Consider the following 13,009-nt stretch of genomic DNA (forward strand, 5'->3'; position numbering starts at 1 on the left):
GTCGCTTTAAGATCGGCATAGCCTTCGCGCAAAACCTTTGAGCGCTGTCGTCACCGTTTTTGTAATTCGCGTGACCTCCGTGACGTCGGTTACTCATCATTTTCATCATTCGAAGGTTATTCACACCTGCTGGCGCGAATATTGAAACAAGCCACTGTGCTGTAGATATTGCGTAATATTTCGATACTAGAGACAAGATCGGGTAAATGCCAGCCGTTATTAGGCTTCCCAAGAAACTGGGTATTAATCAAGAGAAAGAACTTTCACCCGAGGTTTTAGTGTATGAACACCTTCAAAACCAGGCGCTCTGTTCAAGCAGAGCTTGACCAATGAACAGCCTTTAGGCATCACTTAAGAATGCTGGAAAAGAAAGAACTAATTCGGTGTGTACATCTTTTGCGGCATCTGGCGAGTGCACAATAGGGAAGTTCAAAATACAGCTGCATGCGTGTTTGTGCTCCATGGCCAGGAGGCAGGTTGCCATCTAATGAGAACGCTTCGATACAGTTTTCAGTACTGACCAATACCTGCAAAACAGCAATACGTAAGTGCTTGCGCCTAGGCGCTCAGTGATACTGATAGATCGACGCGGTGTGCGTCAGCAACACAAACTGTTGCGATTGCGCGCGACTATCCAATCACGACTAACATTGCCATGGAAACGTCAAGGGGCACACGCAAGGCACTTCGCTGGCGGCAAGGTGCCTTATTTATTTTCTTTTTTAACACGAAAGTGTTTTATACCGGGGTCGAGGCTTGACTTACTGTAACGGATGTAACGGATGTGACGTCGGCATCAAGGAGTAAATAGCTACCTGACTGCAGCACTGTGGAAGCTACATCAATTCTTAACCAATAGGAAGGCCGAATGCCCCTCGAGCTGTGCTCAACCGGGCCGCGCATTCCGCTTGGCGTCTGCTTGCCATCCTATTACATGCTCCATGGTTGGTGAATTGACGCGAAGAATGCTTTGACGCCGTAACCATAAGCTTCGTGTGCATGCATGCAACATCAAGGCTTCGCTTTACCTGTACGCTTTCCCTGCAGTTACCTTGCAGTCTCCTTAGCAAGTACTACGGGTGGATGCCCTTACAAATGTTCCAACTGAGCCACAGCGTCTGCTCGGCGTCTACTTGGCGTTTGCTGGCTACCCTCATCACGTACCATGCAAGAACGGCGTAGTAAATTAATGATGCAGTGAACAATTAGGCTTTTATAGCGCTCCGCATTGTCAACGCACCACCAACGCTAATGCTGTGGCGTCATCTGCTAACTAGAAATCAAACCAGTTTTGCTGCTTGGTGCCGTGTCTGCAGTCCTAGCAGCGTGAAAACAAACATATCTGAATAATTACGAGAAAACATACCTAATGAATTGACCTCAGCTTGAGATGAGACTTAGCGATGACGGACGATGCTGGAAAGGTCGAGAGCCAGTAACAAGTGCGAACTCGGATAGAAGCGGGCGGTAGGCGCTTATGAGCGCTGTCATGCTGCTATAGTTGATCACGGTAAGGGTGGCTATTGCGGTTACCGGAGGTAACTGCCACAGTAATTCTCGGTTTATGACGTGCATGCGCAAACGTCCTAACATGTCACGTATGACTGTACCGTATCATGTAGCGATCACAAATAAAACTGTCTAGCGTATACCCAATAATTAGCCAGTTGTGCTCGGAACTATATACGGCTGCGCAAGGGTATTAGCTGTGTACGCTTTGCGCCTTCGGAAGTGCTGCAAGTGATATGGAGATAGGAGCGGTGAAGCGAAGTACTGCATCGTGACGCTAACGAGCGCCGAAAGGGAGCGCTTCTGTAATCACAGCGAAGCGGAGGCTGAATCTTATAACGGCTAAGAAGGGGAACCGTTCACTTGGACTCACCTGATTGGTCAAAATTTTGCCTACGTCAAGGCCGTCAGAGCAGCGGGGTGGCACCGAAAATTATGATCACGTCACGCACGTGTCAATCATTTTCAAAGTGAACCCGTCGTTGGCTAAGAGCGGAACCGGCGAAAGGGTAATGTCCGCTATGGGTTTCGTTGCTGTGGCTTGGCTGTTGCCTCGCAACCCTGGCCGCACGCGCCGGTCGCGCGATGCCGGAGACACCCGGGCGTCGCGCACGCGCGTGCGTTGGTTGCTTCAGAGGCTATTGCCTTTGTCGTCTGCTTGGCGTTGCTCTTTCAGTGTCGACCACGGTTGGAAGTGCGATACGCGTTCGAAGAGATGACGGATAATTATTTGCACCACTCCTGCCGGCTTTGTAAGTACACCTTTGCAGGCTACCCTATCAATTGGAAGGCTACCCTATAATGGATCAGCTACCCTATTATTCGCAGCCTGTCGGCTGAGAATGAAGAAGAACGACGTTAATAAACTACTTCAAGCGTTGCGTGAAGGCCCGGCAACCGCACTGTTGTACTTTAGAACTTGCCATATAATATTTAATTTACATTTTATATTTCATTAGCGTGCAGAAATTTTCTGCAGTTCCTCAATTACCTCGTCATATGATGACGTACACTTCAGAGGCGGCACCTTCTCGTCTGTTGGTCACGTCCTCCCCTTATTCCACTTCCGGCTTGGGAGTGAACCATTTAGTGACTTAAGCGGCGAAGTGAACGGTTACTTTTCCGAACCGTTGTAAGAATCCGCCCTGATGTTGGCGCCAGTGATGCCAACTCTAGGGATTTATCCCTAGATGTAGGGACTTTCTGGTCTGTTTGGAGATTTAGCGTCTTTCTCGAAGCATCTAGGGATTTTTAAAGATGCAGTTATCTCGCCATTTATGCAGCTATGCATATTCATAAGTGCCGACGCAGACTTCAGCAAGGTTACTGGAACCAGGTGCTTCTTAACTCTCTAGTACAAGCAGTGGAGCTGAAGCAGCGCGCCCGGAGTAGCTGTCGTTAGAACTAGCGATGCATTAGTCAGTCGCTACTTCTTTCAATTGTGGTATCGTAATAGGAGAGGGTGGAGCTGGTGTCCCTGTTTTCTTGGCGGCCGTATAGGCGCCTAGTGCACCACCTATCGAGGCGCCACTGATAGCCACCTAGCGGGCGCTTCCAGCAGTACGCGCGGGAGCAGTAGCAGACGACAACCCTTTGCAGCAAGGATGGCTGAAGTTCGCGGCTGCGATTTCTCCTTTGTTCGGGTGCCAGACTGCTTCTTCTGCGGTGACAGCGGTAGGGAAGACGCTGGCCTCTATGGGAGCGGGTATTAACACGATGTTACCATTGTTTGGGACCACAAGGTCCACATACGTGCCAGGTGCGTCCTGCAGACGAACGCCATGAACCCCATTTACATGAAGTGTGTGAAGTGACTTTAGGAAAGGAAAAGGAAGAGATGAGTGCAGCGCCGTAACTGTCTCTCACAGGAGGACACCTCAACAGCACTGCACGGGGAAGGGGAAATGGGAAGAAAAGGATGAAGGAGAGAAAGACGGGACGAACGTGGCAAGGGGGAAAAAATGTGAGGGCGGGGCTCAGAGCCGCGCTCTCAAGTGCGTCGCACTGCAGTAGTCTAGCAGTGCCGAAAGAGCGTGCTTCACGATGGACGAGTGGGCTGCAGGGAATAGCAGTGCGGTCGCCGTATCGTAAGTCAGTCCCAGTCGCCGATAGACTGTACACAAGTCCGTGCGCTCTACATCGAAGGCAGGGCAGCGAAGTAGCAAGTGGTCAAGCGTCTCCAAATCGGCGCAGTTGCTGCACGCGGGGTCGCCAAGTCCCTGCAGCCTGTGCGTTCTAGCAGCCGTCCTGTAGCAGCCGACGCGCAGGCGAAGCAGGAAAGAGCGGTCCGCCCGGGAGAAGCCATGCACGCGGGGGAGGAGTCGAAGTGACGCACCCGCGGCGACGCGCTGGTCCGGGTGCTGCGCACGGAGCGTTCGCAGAATGGTTGCTTTTGCCACGTCGAAGCCGCTGACCGAGGTAGCGAGGGGGAAGCGCAGGGAGTGAGCCTGCTTTGCGAGAGCGTCCGCGGCTTCGTTCCCTTGCAGGCCGATGTGCGCTGGAACCCATTGCAACGCCAGATCGCAGCCCTGGCTGACGAGATGGCGGAGCTTTTAGCCGACGCGCTGCACCAACGGAGGTCCAAGGTAATCCTTCGCCAGCATACACAGTGCCGCGCGCGAGTCCGAAAGGATCGCGGCAGAAACAACACTGCGCTGTTGAAGCAGGAGATCAGCTGCTAGGTCGATCGCAGCAAGCTCGGCCACCGTCGACGACCACACAACACGAAGGCGGCACTGCCGTGTAGCGCAAATACCCGGCGCCGTGCACGCTGCAGCACCAGAACCATCACTCGCCACGGAGCCGTCGGTGTAAACGAGCAGCCGGCCCCCTAGGCGCTCGTGTAGCAGTGCGGCCGTTTCCTGCTGCATAGCACAAACAGCTGTTCGACGCTTGGACTTGACGCCTGGCACCGTGGTGTTTACATCGAGTAGCGCGGAGGCGTGCGGCGATACCGGCAGAGGTAGGAGTTGCGGCGTCGACGCGACGAGTGCGCTGAACTCGGTGGCACGCTGGCCCATGCCCGAGCCCTCGAGGGTGTGGAGGCGACAAACGAGGCGTTGTCCCTGTGGCGAACGTTGAAGGCGCTCGATGTGGTTCATCGCTTGCTCCCGTGCGCGAAGTGAGGGCGGCCAGTCTCCCGCTTCGGCGAGAGTTGCTCCTACTTGCGAGTTGCGAGGAAGCCCGTAAAGTTGGCGAATTACGGTGCGGTGCTCCATGTCGATGGCGTTCCAGTTGGTGGCTCTGGCGTTCGTGAGGGGAAGCGCATAGAGTGCTCGCGTTGTTGCGACAGAGTTGTAAACTCGAAGCGCAAGTTGCGGTGTACAACCACGACGACGGGCGAGCAGGGAGCGTGCGGCGCCAGCCACCTTCTTAGAATTCTTGCAGAGCTGGGAGACGGCAGCGTTAAAGTTGACCCGGCAGTCGATGTCAAGTCCGAGATAGCGCACTTTTCTCTGCCACGGGAGGGGGCTTCCGCGCAGCGTGAGACAAGGCATTTCGAAGCGCGCACGAGCACGGGGGTGTACTAATAACGCCTCAGTTTTCGACGCCGAGAGCTGGAGCCCTATGCTGGCGAGATATTCATCGACGGCGTTGATCGCCGACTGTAGGGATTCTCGCACTTGGAAGCCGAGGGCCGTGGGCCCGCACGCGAACAGTGCAATGTCATCGGCGTAGATCGCCACGCGGACTTCGTGGGCTGTCATCTTGGGGATGTAGTCAGGTAGTCTTGCCAGAGCCAAGTTAAAAAGAAATGGGCTGATCACGCTGCCCTGGGGAACCCCGGAGGACACGCTGCGAGGGGCACTGAGCGTGTCGCCAACGCGCACTCTGAGCGTGCGGTCACTGAGAAAGGCCGCGATGTAGTCAAAGAGGCGGCCGGTGACACGTAGCTCACGGAGGGCTTGAATGATGGTGGTGTGAGGGAGACCATCAAATGCGCGTTGCACATCGAGCAGCACGAGATATCCGGCTTCTTGGCGACTCGCTGCGTGCTCGAGCGTAGCCACGACGTCCGCGAGCGAGTCAGCTGCTGACCGCAGTCGCCGGAAACCACTCTGTTCAGGGGCGAAAGCGTCGAGGGCGGAGGCAATCCACTCAAGGCGGCGCAAAGCTATGGCCTCCAGAGTTTTGCCGGCTACCGAAGTAAGCGACACTGGGCGATAGGAGCTGACGCTCGTAGCAGCTTTGCCGCGCTTGAGAATAGGGACGACGATCGCCTCTTTCCAGTCAGCAGGAATAATGCCACTGCGCCAGACGCCATTGAAGGCCTCGAGTAGGGAAGGGAGCTGCGCTGCATCGACGTTCCTGAGGACCTGATGAGTTAGTCCGTCGGCACCAGGCGCTGAGCGTCGTTTACGCGTGTTCAAAACAATGCGCAACTCACTGAGGGTAAACTCGGCCGAGCAAAGCACCTCAACGTGCTCCAAGATTGCCCTCGTAGGAAAGTAGCGCAGGGGAGCGAGGAGTTCAGCCTTGTTGTGCGGCGGTAGTTCGCAGGGAGCACTGACGGGGCGCACAGACGGTGGCGGTGGAGCGAAGGCATCGGCGAAGAGTTCGGCCAGTTGCTCTGTGCTCAAGCCCCTAGCCACCGCGATGGAGAGTGCAGGATGGCGAGGGATCTTGGGACGGAGGAGGGAAGCGAGAATGCGCCAAGGGCGCGACTTGTCGCGAGTGTCCTCCAACGACACGCAGAGACGTTGCCAGCTCTGATTGCGGCGCTGCCTGGCGTGACGGCGACACGCAGCGTCCAGGCGGTTGTATAAAGTCCAATGCTCCACCTTGTCGCTCTTGATGGCACGGCGTTCGGCGCGACGACGGACAGCGCGCAGATTAAGAAGCTTGATATCGGGGACCGGCGTTCCAGCAGGCACCGCGCACGATTTTGTAGCGGCATCCAAACACCTCGTAAGATGCGTAAGAAAGTTTGTATTTGCCGGAGGGCGTATGGCACAGAGGGACCGAAAATGGGACCAGTCCGTGACGCGGTACGTACATGTCCGCGTGCGGTTCAGGCCGAGCGGGTCGAGAGAGATCGGATAGTGATCCGACCCCTGCGTGTCAGGGCTGCGAACCCACTCGTAGTGACATCGCTCACTCGCGAGCGACAAGTCTATCGCACTCCCATGTACCCTCCGACGCACAAAAGTGGGACTTCCGGTGTTGATGATTAGCAGGCCCGAAGCATGGATGGAACTCAGCAGGTCCCTGCCGTTCGGCTCACTGTGGGCGCTGCCCCACGCCGTGTGGTGGGAGTTGAAATCACCGCACACGACACAGTCACCACCGATGCGCGCGGTGAGGCTCTCGATGAAGGTCGTATCCCACCGTCGTACGGGTTGCACGTACACGCTGGCGACACAAGTGTCGGCCCCCCCAACGCGCACAGTCACAGCCACACACTCTACGGAGGTGGGTACAATGTCGGCCACACGAACGACGGCTTGGGCAAGACGTGCACGGACGTAAATAGACGCGCGGGAGCGACCGGGTGGATGGAGCGGATCACAGCACTGCACGTTGGCGCAAGTCCGTAACTCGCAGGTGGTCGCACTGTGGTATCCCACAAATCCCGGAAAGTTGCACTCCCCGTCGCGCGTGTATGTCTCTTGCAACGCGAGCACGTCGTACTCGTGCAGAAGTAGGTGTTCGGAAAGTTCGGCGTGGCGTCGGCGCAGCGAGCGCACGTTCCACTGCAGGATACGCGGCCGACGTTGTGCCGTGCGACTAGCCATGGTGATTGTGTTGCTGTTGGCATGCCACTGCCTGCAGGCAGATGGCCCGGAGCGGATGGTCAGCTGGCAGCAAGGTGCTGACTGCTTGCATGGTGAGCAGCAGGTTTTCTACCAGCTGATCTTACATGAAGTGGAGCTCATGTTAACTAGCCACCCGCCGTGGTTTCTCAGTGGCTATGGTGTTAGGCTGCTGAGCACGAGGTCGCGGGATCGAATCCCGGCCACGGCGGCCGCATTTTGATGGGGGCGAAATGCGCAAACACCCGTGTACTTAGATTTAGGTGCACGTTAAAGAACCCCAGGTGGTCGACATTTCTGGAGTCCTCCACTACGGCGTGCCTCATAATCAGAAAGTGGTTTCGGCACGTTAAACCCCATAATTTTTAAGCGCACAAAAACACTTTGCAAGCAGATGCGATGATGAGCACGCCGAATTGTGCGGGCTGCCTCGTAGCAGGCATGCTGCACCCGCAACACAAGCGCAATAATAAATGAGGGAAACATGTGTCTAGCTGTTCAACGTGCTTATATCCTGACGTGAAACTTGGCGAAACCAACGAGAAACGTCGGACGCACTTCCATAAACACAGTGCTGGATCCGTCTAACGTATACCAGTAAAAAAAAGTTGGAGGGAGACGCCGGACGTACCTTTAACCACAGCCTTCAGAAAATAATTTGCTATCTGCGTCGGAATGACCGAGCACTGCTGCTTGTGACGACTGTGCGAGGAAACTGTCGAACGCATTTTTTTCTTTCTTTCTTGCCGTTGTCCTTACTTCGGTACACCCAGGTGGTTACTTGCAACCGTGTTGGCCCGTCTCCATCATAGGCCGCTTTCAGAACAGATAATATTAAATAGCGGGCCCGTACAATCACCACACCGTAAGTCGGTAACGGCGCTATTGAAGTCCCTACGTTCGAGTAACCTATTAGAGACACTGATAACCCCAGGTGTTCCCCGCTCCCTCCCTTTCTTTTCGCGCTTTGCTTACTTTCTTTCCTATTATTTCCATCCTTCTTTTCACATTCCCCAGTGTAGGGTAGCAAACCAGAACAGGACTTCCATATTTCAGGTGTTGGTTAGAAACTGTGCCACACTTCTCGCATGCCGAAGGACAGCACTTGGCAAGTGAAGAATTATGAAAACTATTTTTACTCGGTACTAAAGTCGGTCGAAACGAAGGACCTGACGCCATTGATACTATCGTGACGTCATGACACAGTGCAAAACTTGCTGACGTCGTGTGTAGGAATGTGTGGCTCTACAGGTATGACGGTGTTCATGGAGCACTCAGCACTCCACATGAGTGCTGAGCTCGCACATGTGGAGCAGGGATGGAGCGATGTCTTTAAAATGCATATCCACCACCTGGGTACCGAAACTAAAACTAAAACTGCGTCCTGGAAACAAGCATCGTATTAAATTAAGTAAAGCATTCAAACGATTTGCTAGCGTTCTTCTTCTGTTTAGAACGCTTGGAACTTCATGTACCCCAAAAAAAGATAGTGAATAACTAAATAAAATCACCGATGATTGCGATACTATACATACACATGTTTTCAATTCGCGATATATTGGCTGGCACGGACAATCTGTCTCGTGCGGCGCGTTGCACATAAAGCGAAGTGTGACGCGTCTGTCGCTTATCGGGAGATCACGACAGGCAGTGATTCACAGCAGCGATTCACAGCAGCAACCGCCGCAGAGAGACCTACGCTCATGCAGCACTTTGTTTCCATATAGGTATTGGTGGACGCTTTCGCCGCATGCCATCGGTGAACAGACGACGGCGCGCTCCTCTGGCGCCATCTCGTAGCAGTCGTCGCAAGTCTTGCGCAGCACTACGCATTTCTTCTCACGCTGCGGCCGCGCTCGCTGTCATCCCTCACTGTGCTCGTTCGCTCGGTGACGCCGAGGGGCACGCAGGAATGAGCGCCTCAGGGCTGCGCTCTAAAAAAAACCAGTACTCCTTTGACCCCACTGCATTTTTCATCTCGCTTCTCTCTCTACGCCTCTTTCTTTCGGGGGCCCGAAGGTGACACAACCACTCTAGCCGCTATAAGTTAGCCAGGAACGCATCGCAACTTGCACTGTTTTACACAGTACAGATGTCATCCAATATCGGAAGGTGTTATCTCTAGGCGCGGTACTAATTGGCATTTCAACTGAAATACACAGTTTATTTAATTAGCTATCTTGAGATATAATAATCTCATTGGAATTGTTCGGAGCCTGATTGGGACCGATTATGCGCTCTCACGATTTCTGTCGAAGCTCTTCGGAAAAAAATCTCGTCACTGAAAAAATAAACTGCCGCTTTACGGGCCATAACTACGATGTGAGGCACACCGTAGATTCCGAACTAATTTTGACTACCTGAGGTTCTTTAGCGTGCCGCTAACGCTAAGTGCACGCGAGCATTTCGTCGCGATCGAAGTGCGGCCGCCGTGGCCGGGATTTAACCCGACCTTGAGCTCAGAAGCGCATCGCCATTGGCACTAATCTACAGCGCCTGGTGGCTGTCATCATGCGATAAGCAACCAGGGTTCGTTATTGCGAATGCTCCTTGCCTATCGAAACAAAGGGACAAGGGAAAGATGTAGACACCTGGAAATGACTCAGTGGGAAGGAAAACACTTCTGATACGACAGAATCCCATTACGCGTTACGTTTTTGATAACGCAATCAAGCGAAACTTTCTTTGCCCACCACGGTTTGGCGTCCATCGGTCGGTCAGTATCGAGCCAGGTGCAGATCTGTGGATGTGTACAGTATAATATTGGCACGAAGCTATATCACCGCTGCATATTGTCTGACAAAGTAGTGCGAGTGAGGGCAACTCTGTTGTGCGTAATGAAACAATATACCACAGCATAAAACCTGTGCAAGTAATGTAGCATTACAGGTATCTCTAAAGGGCACATATCTCTGAATGGAATCGCTCACGATATTAAACGGCTTATTTAATCTTCTTAAATTGGGGTACCCCATTCTTGACTGCATTGTACGTGCCGTCAGATGCTTCCGCTTATATAGTACGGAATTCTGACCAAAAAATTTGTGTCACTGAGCGGACCTTGCGAGTTTTCAACCAACAAATCACTACATAATACCTGTAAGTCTAATGTCGGCTCATACTTCGGCTGTACCTCCAAAACGCGCGGACCTATGAATAGAACAGCGCATTATTTTCAACAGCTTCTTCGATTTTCTTACAGTTCTTCCATTTGGCCTGCCCAAGTGTTGGACCACAGTGACACACAGGGCCTTCAATGTATTTCGGTACATGCGTCACACATGTAAATGCACCTCTTCCTTCGACAAGCATCATCCTCTTGGCTCCATCTCGCATTATGCATACGCATCAATTGATATTTCTGCCGATCCCAGCATAGTGCAAGATGTAGAAGTGACAGGTAGGGTAAAGTGCAGTGATCATAGGTTAGTGAGGGCTAGGATTTACCTCAATCTGAAGAGAGAAAGAGTAAAATTGGTGAAGAAGAAACAGGTTAACCTAGAGGCAGTAAGGGTAAAAGCAGTCAAATTCAGGCTGGTGCTTGCAAACAAATATGCAACCTTAGGACAGACGGATGAAGATGACATAGAGGTAATGAATTAAGCCATAACTAGGCTGGCTTCAGAGGAAGCAATTGAAGTGGAAGGCAAGGGACCAAGGCAACCAGTAGGCAAGGTCTTCCAAGTAACTAAGGACCTAATAAATAAACGACAAAGAATGAAAGTGTCCAACATAAGCGATAAGATATAATTCGCGAAACTGTAAAAACGGACCAATAAAGCGAAAATAGGTGATATTCGAAACTATAACGTGAGGAAGACTGAAGAAGCCGTAGACGTAGGCTTAAATCAGTGAGAAAGAAACTTGGAATAAGACAAACGAAGATGTATGCACTAAAAGATAAGCAGGGTAATCTCATCAGCAATCTCGAAGATATAGTAAAAGCAGCGGAATAATTATATACTTACCTGTGCGATACCCAGAGGAGTCAGGATACCTCAATTAGAAACAGTAACGACGAGGATACAGAAACTCCTCCTATAACTAGCGATGAGGTCAGAAGGGCCTTGCAAGACATGAAACGAGGAAGAGCGGCAAGAGAAAATGGAGTAACAGTCGATTTAATCAAAAATGGAGGAGACATAATGCTTGGAAAACTGGCGAAGTGTCTATCGACTGCAATGGTCATAGAAAATTGGAAGAATGAAAACATTATACTAACCCACAGAAAGGGAGACGGTAAAGAATTGAAAAAATATAAGCCCGTTAGCTTGCTCCCAGTATTATGTAAAATAATTACCAAAATAATATCCAATAGAATACTGGGCTTTAGTCAACAAAGGGAACAGGCTGGCTTCAGAAGGGATACTCTACAATGGATGACATCCATGTCATTAATCGGGTTATCGCGAAATCCACAGGGTACAATAAGCATCTCTATATGGCTTTCATAGATTACGAAAAGGCATTTGATTCAGTAGAGATACCAGCAGTCATAGAGGCATTACGTAATCAAGGAGTACAGACCACTCACGTAGATGCATTGGAAAATATTCACAGAGGTTCCACAGCTACCCTGTATACATATATATATATATATATATATATATATATATATATATATATATATATATATATATATATATATATATATATATATATATATATTTTCTATATACCTATAAAGAAAGGGATCAGACAGGGAGACAGCATCTCTCCAATGCTATTCATTGCGTGCTTGGACGAAGTATTCAAGCTATGAAACTGAGAAGGCTTAGGTGCAAGGATCGACGGCGAATATCTCAGCCACCTTCGGTTTGCCGATAACATTGTTCTATTCTGCAACAATGCAGACGAATTACAACAAATGATTGAGGACCTTAACAGAGAGAGTGTGAGAGTGGGGCTGAAGATTAATATGCACAAGACAAAGATAATGATGAGCAGCCGGGCAAGGGAAGAAGAGTTCAAGATCGCCAGTGAGCCTCTAGAGTCTGTGCAGGAGAACGTTTACCTAGGTCAATTAATCACAGGGAACCCTGATCATGAAAAGGAAATTCATAGAAGAATAAAAATGGGTTGGATTGCATACGGCAGACACTGTGAGCTCCTGACTGGAAGCTTACCATTATCAGTGAAAAGGAAGGCGTTCAATCTGTGTACTAGTGCTGACATATGGGGCAGAGATTTAGAGACTGACAAAGAAGCTTGAGAAAAAGTTAAGGACAGCCCAAAGAGCGATGGAACGAAGATTCCTAGGCATAACGTTAAGAGACAGAAAGAGAGCGGTTTGGATCAGAGAGCAAACGGGTATAGCCGATATTCTAATTTACATTAAGAGAAAAAAATGGAGCTGGGCAGGTCATGTAATGCGCCGGTTAGAAAACGGTTGAACCATTAGGGTTACAGAATGGATACCAAGAGAAGAACGGCAGAAGACAAGGTTGAGTGATGAAATTAGGAAATTCGCGGGCGCTAGTTGGAATCGGTTGGCGCAGGACAGGCGTAATTGGAGATCGCAGGGAGATTCCTTCGTCCTGCAGTGGACATAAAACAGTCTGATGATGGTGATGATGATGTGAATGGCGTTGTGCATAGGCACGAAAATTGCATGAGATCGCACGTTGCATTGAATTAAAATAAACACAATAGTGAGCAATAATTTCATAGCACTGAATTAACCGCTGGATTCGTTTCACATAGATGTGCGTTGAATCTGTATACATGTTTTGCCGATTGCGTCGCTG

The 13,009-nt window shown here is 51.0% G+C and overlaps 1 protein-coding gene across 3 annotated transcripts in view; it reads right to left on the reverse strand.

The window, feature by feature from the left end:
- Positions 1–13,009, reverse strand: part of LOC139054397 (uncharacterized) — a 105,339-nt gene that overhangs the window by 14,646 nt on the left and 77,684 nt on the right. The window contains exon 1 of one of the 3 annotated variants that reach the window (XR_011511179.1): positions 1,367–1,725. The exons of the other annotated variants lie outside the window; for them this stretch is intronic. The gene's annotated coding sequence lies outside the window, so the exon portion shown is untranslated. Of the gene's footprint in view, positions 1–1,366; positions 1,726–13,009 lie in introns of those variants that run through there. 3 annotated transcript variants of the gene reach the window in all.

This window comes from Dermacentor albipictus, chromosome 1 (genome assembly GCF_038994185.2).
Source record: "Dermacentor albipictus isolate Rhodes 1998 colony chromosome 1, USDA_Dalb.pri_finalv2, whole genome shotgun sequence".
In the NCBI taxonomy this organism is placed as follows: domain Eukaryota; kingdom Metazoa; phylum Arthropoda; class Arachnida; order Ixodida; family Ixodidae; genus Dermacentor; species Dermacentor albipictus.